The following is a 19,741-nucleotide window of genomic DNA, read 5'->3' on the forward strand; positions in this document are numbered from 1 at the left end:
ACCGAGTGCAAAAGACTGATGCTGCCGCCATCTATGTTGTATAAAGAGTACCGACCTCAAACTGAAATTTCGGCCTTTCTGTTTGGAGTTATGGGTGGGAATGCGGGAGTGCAGTCACTACCAACGTTTATCTACAAACGTTGAACGCTGCAACCTGTGGTTTATAGTTGCGATGACTTCAAGCAACTCGGCTGCCGTGAAGAGAGTTAGTTACACACGGCGTAAATTTCTGCATCCAGATGTCCACGAAGCAGCTGGTTGCGATCTTTCAATTCTGATAACCGTTTACACTGAAGAAAACTGATGATGCTGTCCGAGCAGAAGCTTGATCCGTTCGAGCATGGTATTATTTGTGAACCACTGAAGTGGTATTGCTTAAAACTAGTCTGTTTGGAATATCCAGCAAAACTTTTCGTGGACTTTCGATTTTGGTCGTCATTACAGCTGGTGGATAAGGTATTAGCCTTGGTGAGGACGTCGAGAACGAGAGCTTTTTCGAACGAAATACGACGGGGCAAGTTAGCTGACAGGTAAATGTTAAACATGATGATGTTGCCCAAGCCTCGAGTAAAGTCACTATGTTTAGCTTTCTCGTATGCCTATTGGGCAGTCACAGGTTTCTGCTGGGGGAGTTTTGTCGACAAATGTTCAATTTTTCACCCGCACACGGATGAGGATAAACATCTCGGGGGCCGCTGATGCGTTTGTTCTGAGCATTTCTTGACACACTGGTATATTTCAGCGTCTGTACGGGCAACAGAACGACTTCAGACGTGCAAATAAAGCACGGGTTTTTAATTGCTTCTTTCATGAAATAGCAGACGCTCATAATTCAAGCTCGCGTTTGATTTTGTTGCCCGCGGGACGCGATTTCTATCAGAAAATCCACTTTTTTTCGTTTCGGTTCCGCGCAACGAGGTAGTTGGTTCCGCGACACATCGTAGCAGACGAACCCTCCGTCGTCAGCTCCCGCTCCTTGCCGGCCTCGCCGGAGCGAGGCATCACGGGTTTGCATTTTGGCGCGCGCCCGATTTTCTCGGTGCAGCGAGTGCATGCACGCGTGGGGTGCCGCCGCTGAAAAGAACTCGGAAAGTGCAACCACTCGTGGAGTGCCTGCCGAAACGAACTCGCTTTACGCCGCGAGTGGGAACGCGTGGACACGAGTGCCGTGAAACGAACTCGCTATTAGTAATTGCAATGGTGCATTAGGAAAAAAAGTCCCATAATGCATCCCGCGGGACCCTCGTGGCGTCAGTCGTCACGTCAAGGGTCCCGCGCGGTGCATTATGGAACATTTCCCATGATGCGCGCGGGGAGGAGGAGGAGGGGGAGGGGGACGACAGGAAGGGGAGGAGGAGGGGAGGAGGGGGAGGGGGACGACAGGAAGGGGAGGAGGAGGGGAGAGGGGAAGGAGTTGGAGGGGAGGGGACGAGGAATGAGGAGGAGGGGGAGAGAAGAAGGAAAGAGTGGGGGGAGAAAAAGAGGAGGGAGGGGGAGGTGAGGTGAAGGAGGAGGAAGGGAGGAGGAGTACGAGGAGGAGGAGGAGAAGAGGAGGTGTGGCAGAGATGATGAAGAAGTGACGGGGAGAGAGGAGGGGCTACCCTTCCCTCAGTACCCTTGCCTCCTCCTCCTCAAGAGCTGCGCTCTAATTCGGCATTACAGGGTGTTGTAAACGTCTTTCTTTTCTTTATGTTGTTCACAGCGTCCTTCGCTTATCGCGGTCGCGTGGAAAAGATAACCGCGTTTTCAAAGGAGCGTAGCGTTCAATTGGGCCCATTAAAAAAAAAAAAACACGAAAATTTAGGAGCAGCAGGTGGAGGTCGCAGCCCGCTAAGCCCCGCCCCGTGCTTACAAGGTGCTTACAAGTCTCGTTGGATGGAGAGAGAATATACGTGTGAAAGGTTGGTTGTAAATTTGTTTTTTCGTGACGTAATAGTATTTTAAGCGACATATTTTTTTTTTATCTTTGAGAAGCAAATAATCAAGATGGAGTCATTATTGTTTTCAAATGTTTTCTGAGATTTCTTCGTTCGCTTTAGTTTGAAACGTTAAAAAACATGGCTGCCGGCGGCTGCGAAGTGTTGAACAAGCAAAGCTCGTTGAGTTCGTCACTTTTTTATGAGTGCGAGTGGTTTTGAGCTTACAGAGGGCTTTAGAGGAAGATCGCCTCAACCGACGTAGTTTGCAACAAACAACTGCCGCAAATACGCGCTTTCGGTAAGCGCTGTGTCGATGCTTGTTCTCGTAGCGGGACTAGCCTAAGCGTCCCTGATCAACTATTTTCATCGATCTGGCTTGATTTCTTTCTTTACGCGTGTTCATGCAGAATAATGATGTTGCTTCCAGTAAAAACGGCCCCGCCGCTCTGTGAATTGTGCAACCGTCGTGATTGCGACCATGGTTTGAATACCGAGAAGATGCCTATACACAGGTAAGAATTTGCGAGCCATTTGGTTGGAGGCAATCGGGCGTTGAGCTCGCATCATGTCAGTCTAGGCATGTTCCCGTCACTGCGCCTCGAAACGCAAGCTTCCAAGTTTTGCAGTGCACCTGGCCTACCAAAGCGAATGTTTCTACCTCGCGTTTTAATTGTGCGTCATTGCGCTCACCCACGTCAATCGCGGATGCCATGTAAAAAAAAACAAAAACAAAAAAAAAACAAGAACAACAAAAAACTAGAAAAAGCTGCATATTTATTTTGTTGATCTTTTTTTTAATTCTCGCGGTCGCTTTTTACGCACATCGATAGACGCTGACAGACGCTTGTATTATACCATGGCTCATGCATGATGGAACGCTAGAACGCCACTCTCATAGTCGCGTCTTCTGAGCGCTGCAGAAGTTTCTAGACACCGGATGAATAGCAGACGGACGGAGGCTAAAACGCACGCCGACGCGCAGCTTTTGTGTCCGCGTCTCACGGCATTGCAGACGACGATGGGCGGTGGTGGAATAGCAGACGTTGCAGGAGGTTGCCGCTCCTCTGCTCGCACGACTAGCAGGCGCTGTTAGACTTCTAGACTAGACATACTGGATGACGCGAAAGGGAGCCACTACGCTTGTTAGCCTGTTCGGTAGAGTAGCCAAGCCAGTCCAGTAGTGATGTGTGTGTGCAGGGCTCAGAGCGGGCTGTGACCGGACATGTACAGGTTACCTAAGAAAGATAACTAAATAACGTTTCAGGTCACTCGCTCAAGGAGTAACTAAATATGTTAGTCCTTACTTATTTCCCAAAAGAACGCGTTACTTTACCACAAAAGTATTGCGTTACTTTACTCGTTACTTGACGACCAAAGACAACCAAAGACAACCAAAACCAAAGACCAAAGACGACCAAAGACCCCTGTACATTGGCGGAATAAGTGCATCGAGGAACGTGCAAGTCATTCCATAAGATAGCGAACGTCGGAGCGCGGCCAACACTACGAGCAGACGAGCCAATCAAACAGCGTCGAAAGTGCAACGTCACTACGCGCATCACCTCTTTATGTGGTGTGTTTTTTTTTTGTTTTTTTTTTTTTTCAGTGTGTCGTGACGTTGGGGGGTTAGTCCGTCATTGTGCGGGGATTTCACAGCTGCCAACAGAGGGCAGTATTTCGAAAGGGTAATGGAAGTTTATGTTTTTTCGGCATCTCGGAACCCGAGTGTTGCGAACTAAGAAAATTGATATCAATACCGAAATAAGCTATTTCTGTGCAAATACTATAGTCGGTGACACAGCGACCTCCGAACCGGAGGAGGGGGAAGGGGGGGGCAACGGGGGCTTGAGCATTCGCGGACATTTTCCAGAAGGTGCTGGACGATATGCTAAGCCCCCGTGCGTTCGGCTCAAGGCCTACTGAACAATGCCAGCACCCCCCCCCCCCCCCTTTCCTTCTGTGTTCCCGTTGTGCTTAGCTCCGCCAAGCCACGTACTTGGCTAAGGGCAAGCACGTGGATCTGTTTTTGTTATGGCTGGTTAATCACCAAATCATAATAAAAACCTTGCCCACGAAATTAAAAAAAAAAGCACGAAGTAATGCAAAGTGTCGGTAAACCACGGACGACGATGTACGAGCTCCTCGTACATCGTAGCTCCGTTTTCTCGCAGCTCCGAAAAACTGGGAAGAAAAAAAGAAAAACAAAAAAACTGGCCCATAAGGTTTGTATAGTACAGTCAGTGAGATATTCTCTCTTCCCCTGCTTGTTACTTTTCCAGGGACCCTCCCATATTGCACTCACGCGTTGGCCATGCGGGGGAACGCGCAGCGCACTGTTTTTGTCCACCCAGCCAGCCGGCTTCTTCGTTTTGCTTTCATTTCGAGCAGTGACGTTTCCCAATGAACACAAGGATTTCTCCTAGCTTTATTTTTCTTGGAGCTGCGCTTTTTTGTTGTTGTTGTTATTGTTGTTGTTGTTTTTGGCGGTCTGAGTAACCACGAGGGTCGGGTAATTTTTTTCGTGGGAGAGCCGAAGCACGAGGCGGAGAGATGGTCTGCGCGAGGAGAAAGCAATTCTTGAACGAGGAACTGCCTACAGGTGTAGCAAGTTGGGGGAATCAAGTATCCCAACTCCCAAGGTAAGGGGAGGCATTAGCAGGCGACACAGGCTGTCAAGGGAGAGATCGCACCGCAGTTTGTGTTGAAGTACTGCTACCACGGTGGTCGTCGGAGACATCAAAGAATCGCGGCATTCTCGCCTGTGTTGCTGTGTCGGGTTTTTGAAACACCATTTGGTCCTTGGCGAGCCAGCCTGCTACGTTCAGGCGGGCACAATTCTGTAGTGGTGCTGCCTAGGCGCGTGCTAGATCCCACCGAGGACGACGACGAAGCGCGTGCAGACGGCGCGTGACACACTTCCAATTGGGTCTGATTTGGCTATGGACGTCCTTTTGTAAATTAAAATGTAACATTTGGTGTCAGAAGTGGGATTTCTGGCATGACGCCTCAAGTTACTCGGAAAGCCTCCTCTCGGGAAGAACATCCTCTGCAATGTGGTCTGCGCCGGCGTTTCATGGAGCCAATGGATGGCAGCTGGATGGCCTGGAGCCGCAAATATTCATGCCGGAACCGCCTCGAACAAGTTACCACTTCGCCGTGTTCCCCTCGACTATTCTGTGGCCGTGCAATGAAGATCCTGCGTTGATCTATGGCCACATTTGCTTCCCAAAGCTTCAAGACATCGAGGCGCGTAAGTGCGCGCCGGACTTGAATGTTTTTCTGACTGTCGTTTTGGACATTCGGCGGATGAGGTCATGAGCGGCAACGGGAACATGACGTTCAATCTTCTCCTGGACTTTGGCCTTACCGGCACTTTTCGATTTCGGTGCGGGTCTTCAAAATGCGCAAATGTGCTGTGATGCTTTGCACCGATATGATATGTGTCGGCAACGGAGTTCTGATCAGACGTGTCACCAGGATAGCTAGGTTCGACATTGTACATGTACCTTTTTTTAGTACACGGAAGTGACGTCATCACGTCTGATTGGTTGGAAACAAAAGTGACGTATTTCCCTAGAAAAATCTGGGCGGAGTCGGCAAAACTGGGCGGAGTCGGCTACCGGACGTGACAACAAAATGACGTTTCGTTTTTTACCGAGTACGTTTCAAAAGGTTCTTGCTCGGAACTAGGTGTCATTGGCAGCACGTTTTCGGCAGCGAGGCGTCGTCGTCTCGTCAATTCGACTTTTTCTTTAATAGAGCTTTTTTTTTCGCCCGAAAGGCTGTATCGGGAACACCGCGATGCATTCGAGCTCCCGGAGGAGATCTTTCGGAAGCAATACCGCTTGCCCAAGATCGTGGTGCGGTGGTTGTGCGACGAACTTCGAGAGGAACCGGAGGTGAGGAGAGTGCGTACCTCGTGGACGGTCATGACTGTGGAGCTTCAAGTGTTGTGTGCACTGCGCTTCTACGGCACGGGGAGCTTCCAAGGCATGGTGGCGAGCGACGAACACGTAGCGCGGGACCAAAAGACAGTCAGCGTTGCGGTCCGCGCCGTGTCCGTCGCTATCGTGCGCCGTCTCGGGGTCCAGCGTGGCTGGATCCACTTCCCCGAGACGCCGAGCGAGAGGTTCGACGCGGAGAAGGGCTTCAGGCTGCTCGGCAGGATACCCGGCGTCATCGGTTGCGTGGACGGGACCATGGTCTCCATCGTCGGCCCGTCCAAGAACGACCCCACCGTCACGAAGGCGGCGTACTGGTGCCGCAAGTACTTTTACGCCCTCAACGTGATGGTGGTAAGTACACTCATGTTACGTTGTCAAAACACGCCCCAAATCTGTAGAAAAAAAAACGTATTGCCGATACGGTTTAAGTATGCCGTTTTATGACTGCGGGCTGTGGGGTCTCACGACTGCGCGAGCGTGTGCTCTACGTAGCATGTGAGCCGTGAGACTATTCTCCCAAAAATAATTCTTCTCTGTTAAAACGTGCAAGCTTCCGTAAAAAAAAACACATTATTTTTGTTTCAAGGTAGTTAGTTGTACCTTGCATCCAGGAAGGTGTGTTGACATGCATGTGTCAGACAAAATAACTTAAAAGGTTCTGAAATTGCGACTGCTTTGTGAACCATAAGTACAATCTACTACTTGTGGATTCAGGTAATTACATGTCAATATCTCTCTCACTTTCAGGTGTGTGACGCCGACTGCCGGATAATGTGCATCGACCCACGGTATCCCGGGTCGGTGCACGACTCCTTCGTGTGGCAATTTTCCTGGCTCCGAAACCAACTCGAGCAAGGGCAGGTGCCACGCGACGGCCGGTTCCTGCTTGGTGAGCATACTAAATTCATTCCTTACGCACACGGTGGCTCCCACTGCTTGAAAGCCACAGTACCACACGTACTGTGCTTGTTGTGAGGCACACAGACACAGTTGCTGGAACTCCTTGAAGTGAGACAACACCCAAAGTTTGGCCATTAATCTCTGTTTATGTCCACATAACTCTCACACTCTGCAGGCTACGAAAGCCACACTACACCAATCTCACGACAGTGATAGACTATGGAAGGCATGCGACCGCAGTGCGAGTCGCTGTCCGGTTCGGCCCACTCACTGTTACTGTCTGCCTGTACCCTCTTGCTGGTTGGTTTTTGCATGAAGTTGGAGCTCTTTCACTGATACCTGGGGGCTCGCCTGGTCGCTTTGACGGTCGTCAGTTTGTACTGAATGGGATCAATTCCTCCTTGGCCACTTGGGGCTCGCCAAACCTGTCCTCGGGTCGTCTCTGTCCCACACACTGGATTCTTTTCCCTGACCCTTCTTCTTCGGTCTGCCTATATAGCTCCTCCTATTAGACCCTCCGTGTCCCAACAGGACCTGACTCCTTTCCAACCTAACCACCCCCTCTCTTTTCCCCATCTCCAACTCCACCGAGGATTAGGAAAGAGGTTCGTCGAACTGGCGCCTTATCCCCTTGCTTGCCAAAGACAAGGCCAGCGTGTTCTGCTCTGCCCGTGCCTAAGGTCACGGCCACACTCCCAAAAGCAACAGAGCTTTTATATGTCGGATGCGAGGGCCTAATAATGCACATTCATACAACACAGCACCCCTAAGGAATCGTGCACACATCCCATACAACCCACCAGGAAAACACATAGTTACATGAAATAACAGGGAGTTTGCAGGCAAGCTGGTGCTAATTAATCATAATGTAAACTGATACTGTAGTGCAGATATATTAACACACTTTTAAGTCACACTTAAGTTACATTATAATTGACATAGTTGCACACAGCTGTTTTCTTGCCTTTTATTTTAAAAAGTAAAGAATGTAATATGTTCCATCCTCTACATGTGCAGGTGACAGGGGCTATCCCTTGGAGCCTTGGCTCATCACCCCTGTCCCCGGGAACCACGCGACTTCCACCGCTTGCGGCCGGTTTAATAAGGCGCATTCCTCGATCAGGTTTGTTGTGGAGCGCTGCATCAGGCTTTTGAAAAACAGATTCCGGTGTCTTCAAAGGCATCGGGCTCTGTATTACCACCCTTCAACAGCCACCGCCATTATTTCGGCATGTGCAGTGCTCCACAACATCTGCCTTGCATTGAGCGAGCCAGAACCGGAGTCAGACTCCGACCCTGAAGAGTCAGAGTTGGAGTCTGAGCCGAGCTCGGACGGTTCTGAGCCGAGCTCGGAGAGGTCAGCGTCGGCTCCCGAGAGGCTGGCTCCTGCCGGCCCTCCGGTCGGCGTTCCGGTCGGCCTCTCAGACAGGGGGAAGGCTCTGAGGCAGCGCCTTGTTGCCCGGTTCGGAACCCGCCGCAGACGTGCCCGTGCGGAGCGCCACACGCAAGGGGTCCGCCGCCACGACGGTAGTCCCGACCACCAGGGACACCGTCGGGAAGCCCCTCAGCGCCCTCGCTGGGGTGGTGCCCAGCACGGACGCCGCCAGCGACAGGGAACCTCTCGCCACCACGACTGAGGTCCTGACCACCAAGGACCCCGTCACATCCTTGCCCTCAGTGAAGCCCTCCCCGTGGAAGCCGTAAAGTGCACACTTCGCTTCCTGCTCCACAGTCATGGCCGTCCACAAGCTACATACTCTCTTCAGCTCCTACACCTTGTGAAGTTCGTCGCACAGCCAGCGTGCTGCCTCCGGATATGTGTCGAGTGCATCGCGGTGAAATCGATACAGCCTTTTTTTATTTTTATGAGCAGAAGGCACGAGACGCAGTCGACAGTGACAGAAAAGGTTCGGAGGTTTAGTTGCCAGACCAACAGGTCATCTAGATTGCCCCTGCAAAGAACTCGGAAGTAATTTAGACTACCTCTAGAAAGAAATGCTTGCTTTTGCAGAGATTGCTTTCTTATGGTGAATTCCGCTCGCAGATCTCGAGCGCTCCAAAAGTGCTCCATTTGGAGCGCGCATATTCCGCTCGCAGATCTGGCTCAAGTTGGTCATCTTCCGCTCGTAGATCTCTGGCAGCGCCCGCTCCACGGAGCGCCCCAAACTCCGCCGAACTTGCTCTGCGGGATTCCACGGATCTCTCCGGAAGCTGACAGAGCAGCCCACGTGATTTCCGTCTAAATCGGCGGTGCGCATACGCGGCGAGGTCGGAGAGATCGGCGGGCCCGCCGGGCCGGTCGGGTCGTCGAGTTGGATCTGTTCGGGTGCGTCGGTTGTTTACTCTGGATTGTGACGGCTCGAACGCTTCTACCTCGCGTAGATCAGTGATAAAAAGCCGGGAATGTGGAGCGTGGCAAATCGTAAGCGCTGACGTTTGTGATCGTGAGAGGAAGAACGAGAAATAGAACGACAGAAAAGCCGGAGGCAGACGCAAGGTTAGGCCTATTCATTCTGCAGCCAGTGATTGTTTACCTTTTTACACTGCATTCCGTCGGCGTTTTCCCGTGAAATAAAGCAAGAAGTGGTTAGGCAACGACCGCGCAAGTGATGGTTTGTTACCTCTGTGTTTATTAAAGTCGTACTACAAATCTGAACTCTACCGCTGGCAATCGCTGTCCGTGCCCCGCCGCTTCGAGGCGGCCGAAAGGTATGTGACGGTGCCGAACGCGGACGTCTTCGTTAGTTGCGACATGGGCTCCGCGGTACGTATAATTTCGCACGGCCTGTGTCGCGTGTTACTTCTGCAGCTAAGCAGTGACAGTCGTCACTGGTCGTCGGAAAGATCAGCCGGCTGAGGCGTTGGTGGGCTGGTCAAGTTCGAGCAGCGGCCATTTTGTACGGCGGAGGGAGAAGGGGAGGGGCGTGGGGGAGGTCGCTCCAAAGATGCAAGTTTATCTTCCCCTCGTCGATTCGGAGCGGGTCCCACGGAGCGGAATTTTGCCTCCCTCGCGGATTTTGGAAAGCGCTCCAGATCTACGAGTGGAATTCACCATTAGTTGCTGATTGAACCAGGGATATTGTTGTCATGGACATTGTTTCATTTTACAAATGCTTCAAAGCGTCTTGCCTTCTGCTCCATTTTATTATCTCTTTTATGGTACTTCATCAAAGTTAGGTGATTGTGTTATCTCAAGACAGTGCACATGTAGTTTGTTTTGAAAATTGCTTTATTTCTTAAAGAAAAACCTGTGACTTCATGAATAAAAGTGTGATAACATGGAATGTAATATTTCATTCTTGGAAGTGAAACTGAGCATCGACTGGAACCATGTAAGCTATTGGGCAATCTTAAGTATATGTCACGGATATCTTGTTGAACACTCTGGATCGCTAGGTTGGACATTTGAGAAAAGGTACATGGAAGTGACGTAATGCAAAGGAGGAGCGTATCCTAGCAACACTCACGTGGCGGCTCTGCCCACTTTGACGCCGCTACGTCATCGCAAACTTGACACCCGTCACCCGTTTCAGCGACGTCCGGAGCCAACCACCGACGAGCGGAAGTAGCTACGCATTCCCTGAGGCGTCCCTACGCGCGGGATACGGGGTAGGATTTACTACGACGCGGGGAGCAGTTCCTGCGTTTAGCGAAGGAACGGCAACCAATCCTCTGCGTCGCTGGCCGTCGCATCTGTTCTAGTACAGGTAAAAGTATTGAAAAACAATCAAAACCTTTTGGGCGTTGTTAAAACAAACCGCTTTTTTGTACCCTTTTGCAATACATTTAAGAATTAATTGGAGAGAAAGTTGTTCCAATATTATGCGGGATGTGCGCTACGCGCCTTCTTCAAACCAAAATGTCGAACCCCGAGGAGCCGGGTGTGCCGGGGGCAGCGGAGGGGTCGGCGGAACCAACGGGGAGCGCGCGAGTGACGGCTGCTTTAGTCAGAAACATTTTTTTTATCTTTCGAGAACTTGCTATTGCTGTGCTCAAATAAGAATGTTTGGCGCAACATCTGTGATAATTCTTTCAAAGTGGTCCAGTGTTTATATGGTGGTATGCTAGTCAGAGAATTTTTTTTTTTTCCTTTCGAAATTTAATTATTGTGCTCAAATAAGACCAGAGTGTTCAACAAGATATCTGTAATATTGCCACCCGCAGAGCCGAGAAGGCAAAGCTTGGTCACGGTCTTCTAGAAGATTCCCGGTCATTCTCGCAGCAGACGTAACTTTCCTTCTGCTTTGTTATTCTCGAAAGTGACAGATCATCCTCGCCCCGAGCGCGCGACGCTCGAACCTTCTTTGCCGAACTTTCGAAATAGTGACGCAGGATAGATAAGCGGCTCCCGCGACCTTGTCGAGTCAGTCCCAGTTTCGCTAGCGCTCTGTAGTGCCGCCGAATCGCCGCCCGCTTTTCTGCTGCCCCGACGCTCTTTCGTTATTTATTTTTGGTTGGCACAAGTTCGCCAATTAAACCTTTATTTTCAGTTCTCTCTTCGTCTTCTCGTCGCCTTAATTCGTGACATTTCTGGTGGAGGTGCGGGGTACAAAACCCCTGCAGCGTACCCCTACAAAGAACTCGGTCAGCAAGCCCCATTTCCCGACGACCTTCCGTTGAAGACTCGGAGCATCGTGCCAGCCGCCGTATTCAAGGGTTGCCCCCGGAATTCGGTCTACTGCCGAAGAAGACCAACCAGTCGACGAAGCCGACCATGGACCCCCAGTCGTCGCAGACCCCAACCGCCGCCCCCGTCGTCTACCTGCCCGTCAGCCCTCGTACACCGACGTCCTTCCACGGCGAGATCTACGAAGACGTCGAAGATTGGTTGCAGCAATACGAACGGGTGGCGCTGCACAACCAATGGACTCCGGAACAGCGTCTGCAAAACGTCTATTTTTCCCTCGAGGGAACGGCGCGACACTGGTTCGAGAATCGTGAAACCTCGATTACGGCATGGGACCAGCTGAAGGGAGAGCTCCGAGGGACGTTCGCCAGTCAGCACCGAAGGGAGAGAGCCGAGGACCTCCTTCGGACGAGGACGCAAGGCCCCAACGAAAGCGTTACCAGCTTCGTTCAAGACGTCTTGCGACTGAGCGCGCGTGCCGACCCACAAGCCACCGATGAGAAGAAGCTGCGTGTCCTCATGCGCGGGGTGAGGGACGACATCTTTGGGGGCCTCGTCCGCTACCCGCCGACCACCGTCGAAGCGTTTGTCACGGAAGCAACGAACATGGAGCGCGCCCTCCAAGCACGCGCCTCCTACTACCAACGACATCCCGGCGTCGTTGCCTCCACCGACATCGGCGCCCGCACCCGGGACATACGCGACGTTATCCGGGACGTCGTCCGAGAGGAGCTCCGAAAGCTGCTCCCCGCTACTGAGCGCCCGGCGTCGCTGTCAGTCGCCGAGATCGTGCGCGACGAGGTACTACAGCGGGCCTTGCAGCCTGAAACTCCCGTCAACGAGCAAGCCCCTGAGGAACCGAGGCTGACCTACGCCGCCATGCCCAGACGACCGCCGCAAGCTCCCCGCCAAGCTACGGTGCCACCACGACGTCAACCTCCAACGCCACAGTACTACCAACGTCGCGAAGAACGACAGCACGTGCGCCCGGAAAAACCAGCACCCAGGAAAACTGACGTGCGGCGAACGGCCGACCGACGCCCGCTTTGTTATACATTGCGGGGAAGCCGATCATGTCTACCGCCGTTGCCCGTACCGGCAGCTGGGGTTACGAGGCTTCCACCCCGACGACCCGCGACCACGCTACGGAGAGCGACCTAGGGACATCGACGAATACCTCCGCCGTTCGCCATCCCCAGGACCGTCTCCCCGCCGCGGTTACCGATCGCCATCACCGCAACGCCTTGCATCGCCTCATCGTAGGTCCCGCCGAGAAAGCCTGTCCCCCCTGCCTCGCCGGGAAAACTGAGTGCGGCAATACCGGGAGGTGGTATTGCCGGTGACGAACGACGCCAATATCCTCCACAAACGTCGGAGGGCTCCCACACTAGCGACAAAACGGATAGGAACGACGCTTCTGTGACGGTGTCGAATAACCTCGACGTTACCATCGACGGCCACGACGCGAAGGCACTCGTCGACACCGGAGCAGACTATTCCGTTTTAAGTGGGAAGCTCTCTCGCCGCCTTCGGAAAGTGATGACGCCGTGGGATGGCCCAAAAATACGAACCGCCGGCGGACATCTCATCACACCAGTGGGAAGGTGTACTGCGCGCGTGGACATCCACGGAGAGACCTGCCCCGTGAAGTTCGTCGTCCTCAAAGAGTGTTCGAGAGACGTCATCCTTGGCATGGACTTCCTCTGTGAGTACGGTGCGGTGATCGACCTTGGAGCAAACAGGTTGACGCTACGAAAGCCCGTGCTACCTCCGGAGGAATCCAAAACGTCGCCAGCCGCCGTCCGAGTCATTGCGGACCACGTGAACCTGCCGCCACGGTCGAGTGTTCTTGTGCCCGTCGTGACCGACGCAGTTGCCAGCGGGAAAGTCCTTCTGGAAGGCAACGTCCAACTGCTTCTCGGAAGAGGAATAGGCGTCGCAAGGGGCGTAGCAGAGCTGCAGGATAGACGTTGTGTGGTCCTCGTGACGAACTTTCGACCGGAGGCGCAGCATCTAACGAAAGGTGCCACTATAGGACACGTCGAGGAACTCCGGGCCGACGCCGAAATCGCCGCGATCTCCGACGAGCCCTCGCCATGTCAGCCGTCCAGTACAGTGCCGCAACAGCTTGACGTTAACCCCAAGCTCAGCGCCACGGAACGAGGACAGCTCGGAGACCTCCTCGCCGAGTTCGGCGACTGCTTTGCGACGACGTCGAGGGTGCGCCAGACAACAGTTGCGAAACACCGCATCATTACCAACGAGGACGCGCTCCCTGTTCATCGGCCGCCGTACCGGGTCTCCCCAAAGGAACGAGAGGCCATTCATGAACAAGTACAGGAGATGCTCAACGACGACATCATTCAGCCTTCGAGCAGCCCGTGGGCCTCTCCAGTTGTGCTGGTAAAGAAGAAAGACGGAACGCTTCGATTCTGCGTTGACTACCGGCGGCTCAACGCGGTCACGAAGAAAGACGTGTATCCGCTCCCCCGCATCGACGACACGCTGGACCGGCTGCGCCACTCCCGATACTTTTCGTCGATGGACCTTAAGAGTGGCTACTGGCAGATCGAAGTCGACGAACGAGACCGAGAAAAGACTGCCTTCGTCACGCCCGACGGACTGTTTGAGTTCAAGGTGATGCCCTTCGGACTGTGCACGGCGCCGGCAACGTTCCAACGTGTCATGGACACCGTCCTGGCAGGCCTCAAGTGGCAGAGCTGTCTCGTTTACCTCGATGACGTCGTGGTATTCTCGGCCAACTTCGACGAGCATTTACGACGCCTTCGGGCCGTTTTAGAGGCAATCAGGACCGCAGGACTCACCCTCAAGCCGACGAAGTGCCGGTTTGCCTACGGAGAACTGAAGTTCCTGGGCCACGTGGTGAGCAACGAAGGTGTAAGTCCTGACCCTGAGAAGACTCGCGCCGTAGCGGCCTTTCCACCGCCCACCGACAAAACTGCCGTCCGAAGATTCCTTGGACTTTGCGCATACTACCGGCGATTCGTTCAGGATTTCGCCAAGCTTTCTGCGCCGCTAACGCACCTTACGAAAGACGCCGTGAACTTCGACTGGGGTGAAGAACAACAACAGGCATTCGACGAACTAAAGCGACGGCTCCAGTCACCACCGATTCTCGGCCACTTCGACCAATCAGCCGAAACGGAGGTCCACACGGACGCCAGTAATACAGGACTTGGAGCGGTACTGGTCCAACGACAAGACGGTGCGGAGCGCGTGATCGCATACGCTAGCCGGACGCTGTCGAACGCGGAACGCAATTACTCAACGACCGAGAAGGAATGTCTGGCCGTCGTCTGGGCCATCACGAAATTCCGCCCATACCTGTACGGGACTCCTTTTCGGGTGGTCACCGACCACCATTCGCTGTGTTGGTTAGCGAGCCTGAAGGACCCATCGGGACGCCTCGCTCGATGGAGCCTACGACTGCAAGAGTACGACGTAACCGTGGTCTACAAGTCAGGCCGAAAACACAGCGACGCCGACTGCCTGTCCAGAGCCCCTGTCGAGTCAGCTGCCGGATGTGCCAAAGACGACGACGACGACGACCACTTTCTTGGCGCGGTGAACATTCACGGCATGGCAGCGCTCCAGCGGAACGATCCTGAGCTGCGTGCATTGATCGACCACTTGGAGGGACGAGGGGGTACGATTCCCCGAGCCTTCTCACGTGACCTGCCAAGATTCGCCGTCCGGAGAGGTATCCTCTATAAAGAAAACTTCGGGGACAACAACTCGACGTGGTTGTTAGTGATTCCTGCTAGTCTTCGAGAAGAGATCTTCCAAGCCTGCCACGACGACCCAACATCTGATCACCTTGGCTACAGTAGGACTCTTGCTCGAATCCGAGAAAAATACTACTGGCCCAAGCTTCCGAAGACTGTCCACCTCTACGTCCGTTCGTGCCACGAATGCCAACGACGCAAGAAACCACCGACGAAGCCGGCAGGTCTCTTGCAACCGATCGCGCCCCCGACTGCACCATTCCAGCAGGTTGGAATGGATCTTCTCGGACCTTTCCCACCGTCGGCGCTGGGAAACCGGTGGATAATCGTGGCAACTGATTATCTCACCAGGTACGCCGAGACAAAAGCACTCCCGTCGGGGACCGCCGTGGAAGTAGCCAAATTCTTCGTGGAGTCTATCGTCCTCCGACACGGCGCTCCCCAAGTCCTTATTACGGACCGAGGATCCTCGTTCATGGCGCAACTGACACAAGAGATACTCCGCCTGAGCCACACCGACCACCGCCGGACCACGGCATACCACCCGCAGACCAACGGGCTGACGGAGCGACTAAAGACCATCTCCGACATGATTTCTATGTACGTGGACGTGGAACACAAGACGTGGGATGAAGTGCTGCCCTACGTCACGTTGGCGTACAACACCGTGATTCAAGAAACTACCGGCGTTACACCCTTTCAGCTGGTGCACGGCAGAAAGGTGACGACGATGCTCGACGCCATGCTGCCCCACGACCCGACGGATGACGGCACAGACGACGCCCAGCTGGTCACCCAACGAGCAGAAGAAGTACGCCAGCTAGCCCGTCTTCGAAAAAAGGACCAGCAACGTGTGGACGCTGGCCGGTACAACCTTCGCCGCCGCGACGTGGAGTTCCAGCCCGGAGACAGGGTATGGGTGTGGACGCCCATTCGCCGCCGCGGCCTCAGCGAGAAACTGTTAAAACGCTACTTCGGACCCTACAAGGTCATCCGCCGCCTTGGGGAATTGAACTACGAGGTGCTCCCCGACGGAACTCGCCCATCAGGACGCCGCCAGCCACGACCCGAAGTCGTCCACGTAGTTCGACTCAAGCCGTTCTACGCGCGTTAGGATTGTGAAACTGCATGTTTGTTTTGTTTCGCCGTAATTGTTTTAGCCATTTCCGTTTTCCTTTCGTTTTGCATCGGGGCGATGCACTTTTAAAGGGGGGATAATGCCACCCGCAGAGCCGAGAAGGCAAAGCTTGGTCACGGTCTTCTAGAAGATTCCCGGTCATTCTCGCAGCAGACGTAACTTTCCTTCTGCTTTGTTATTCTCGAAAGTGCCAGTTCATCCTCGCCCCGAGCGCGCGACGCTCGAACCTTCTTTGCCGAACTTTCGAGATAGTGACGCAGGGTAGATAAGCGGCTCCCGCGACCTTGTCGAGTCAGTCCCAGTTTCGCTAGCGCTCTGTAGTGCCGCCGAATCGCCGCCCGCTTTTCTGCTGCCCCGACGCTCTTTCGTTATTTATTTTTGGTTGGCACAAGTTCGCCAATTAAACCTTTATTTTCAGTTCTCTCTTCGTCTTCTCGTCGCCTTAATTCGTGACAATTTATACTTAAGATTGCCCAATTGCTTACATGGTTCCAGTCGATGCTCAGTTTTACTTCCAAGAATGAAATATTACATTCCATGTTGTCACACTTTTATTCAGGAAGTCACAGGTTTTTCTTTAAGAAATAAAGCAATTTTCAAAACAAACTACATGTGCACTGTCTTGAGATAACACAATCACCTAACTTTGATGAAGTACCATAAAAGAGATAATAAAATGGAGCAGAAGGCAAGACGCTTTGAAGCATTTGTAAAATGAAACAATGTCCATGACAACAATATCCCTGGTTCAATCAGCAACTAAGAAAGCAATCTCTGCAAAAGCAAGCATTTCTTTCTAGAGGTAGTCTAAATTACTTCTGAGTTCTTTGCAGGGGCAATCCAGATGATTTGTTGGTCTGGCAACTAAACCTCCGAACCTTTTCTGTCACTGTCGAGTGCGTCTCGTGCCTTCTGCTCATAAGAATAAAAAAAAGGCTGTATCGATTTCACCGCGATGCACTCGACACGTATCCGGAGGCAGCACGCTGGCTGTGCGACGAACTTCACAAGGTGTAGGAGCTGAAGAGAGTATGTAGCTTGTGGACGGCCATGACTGTGGAGCAGGAAGCTAAGTGTGCACTTTACGGCTTCCACGCGTAGGGCTTCACTGAGGGCAAGGATGTGACGGGGTCCTTGGTGGTCAGGACCTCAGTCGTGGTGGCGAGAGGTTCCCTGTCGCTGGCGGCGTCCGTGCTGGGCACCACCGCAGCGAGGGCGCTGAGGGGCTTCCCTACGGTGTCCCTGGTGGTCGGGACTACCGTCGTGGCGGCGGACCCCTCGCGTGTGGCGCTCCGCACGGGCACGTCTGCGGCGGGTTCCGAACCGGGCGACAAGGCGCTGCCTCAGAGCCTTCCCCCTGTCCGAGAGGCCGACCGGAAGGCCGACCGGAGGGCCGGCAGGAGCCAGCCTCTCGGGAGCCGACGCTGACCTCACCGAGCTCGGCTCAGAACCGTCCGAGCTCGGCTCAGACTCCAACTCTGACTCTTCAGGGTCGGAGTCTGACTCCGGTTCTGGCTCGCTCGATGCAAGGCAGATGTTGTGGAGCACTGCACATGCCGAAATAATGGCGGTGGCTGTTGAAGGGTGGTAATACAGAGCCCGGTGCCTTTGCAGACACCGGAATCTGTTTTTCCACAGCCCGATGCAGCGCTCCACAACAGACCTGATCGAGGAATGCGCCTTATTAAACCGGCCGCAAGCGGTGGAGGTCGCGTGGTTCCCGGGGACAGGGGTGATGAGCCAAGGCTCCAAGGGGTAGCCGCTGTCACCTGCACATGTAGAGGATGGAACATATTACATTCTTTAATTTTTAAAATAAAAGGCAAGAAAACAGCTGTGTGCAACTATGTCAATTATAATGTAACTTAAGTGGGACTTAAAAGTGTGTTAATATTTCTGCACTACAGTATCAGTCTACATTATGATTAATTAGCACCAGCTTGCCTGCAAACTCCCTGTTATTTCATGTAACTATGTGTTTTCCTGGTGGGTTGTATGGGATGTGTGCTCGATTCCTTAGGGGTGCTGTGTTGTATGCAAGTGCATTATTAGGCCCTTGCATCCGACAGATAAAAGCTCTGTTGCTTTTGGGAGTGTGGCCGTGACCTTAGGCACGGGCAGAGCAGAACACGCTGGCCTTGTCTTTGGCAAGCAAGGGGATAAGGCGCCAGTTCGACGAACCTCTTTCCTAATCCTCGGTGGAGTTGGAGATGGGGAAAAGAGAGGGGGTGGTTAGATTGGAAAGGAGTCAGGTCCTGTTGGGACACGGAGGGTCTAATAGGAGGAGCTATATAAGCAGACCGAAGAAGAAGGGTCAGGGAAAAGAATCCAGTGTGCGGGACAGAGACGACCCGAGGACAGATTTGGCGAGCCCCAAGTGGCCAAGGAGGAATTGATGCCATTCCGTACAAACTGAAGACCGTCAAAGCGACCAGGCGAGCCCCCAGGTATCAGTGAAAGAGCTCCAACTTCATGCAAAAACCAACCAGCAAGAGGGTACAGGCAGACAATAACAGTGAGTGGGCCGAACCGGACAGCGACTCGCACTGCGGCCGCATGCCTTGCATAGTCTATCACTGTCGTGAGATTGGTGTAGTGTGGCTTTCGTAGCCTGCAGAGTGTGAGAGTTATGTGAACATAAACAGAGATTAATGGCCAAACTTTGGGTGTTGTCTCACTTCAAGGAGTTCCAGCAACTGTGTCTGTGTGCCTCACAACAAGCACAGTATGTGTGGTACTGTGGCTTTCAAGCAATGGGAGCCACCGTGTGCGTAAATAATGAATTTAGTATGCTCACCAAGCAGGAACCGGCCGTCGCGTGGCACCTGCCCTTGCTCGAGTTGGTTTCGGAGCCAGGAAAATTGCCACACAAAGGAGTCGTGCACCGACCCGGGATACCGTGGGTCGATGCACATTATCCGGCAGTCGGCGTCACACACCTGAAAGTGAGAGAGATATTGACATGTAATTACCTGAATCCACAAGTAGTAGATTGTACTTATGGTTCACAAAGCAGTCGCAATTTCAGAACCTTTTAAGTTATTTTGTCTGACACATGCATGTCAACACACCTTCCTGGATGCAAGGTACAACTAACTACCTTGAAACAAAAATGATGTGTTTTTTTTTTACGGAAGCTTGCACGTTTTAACAGACAAGTATTATTTTTGGGAGAAGAGTCTCACGGCTGACATGCTACGTAGAGCACACGCTCGCGCAGTCGTGAGACCCCACAGCCCGCAGTCATAAAACGGCATACTTACACCGTATCGGCAATACGTTTTTTTTTCTACAGATTTGGGGCGTGTTTTGACAACGTAACATGAGTGTACTTACCACCATCACGTTGAGGGCGTAGAAGTACTTGCGGCACCAGTACGCCGCCTTCGTGACGGTGGGGTCGTTCTTGGACGGGCCGACGATGGAGACCATGGTCCCGTCCACGCAACCGATGACGCCGGGTATTG

The sequence above is a fragment of the Ixodes scapularis genome, unplaced genomic scaffold, assembly GCF_016920785.2.
Source record: "Ixodes scapularis isolate PalLabHiFi unplaced genomic scaffold, ASM1692078v2 PGA_scaffold0__279_contigs__length_252992795, whole genome shotgun sequence".
Taxonomy (NCBI): domain Eukaryota; kingdom Metazoa; phylum Arthropoda; class Arachnida; order Ixodida; family Ixodidae; genus Ixodes; species Ixodes scapularis.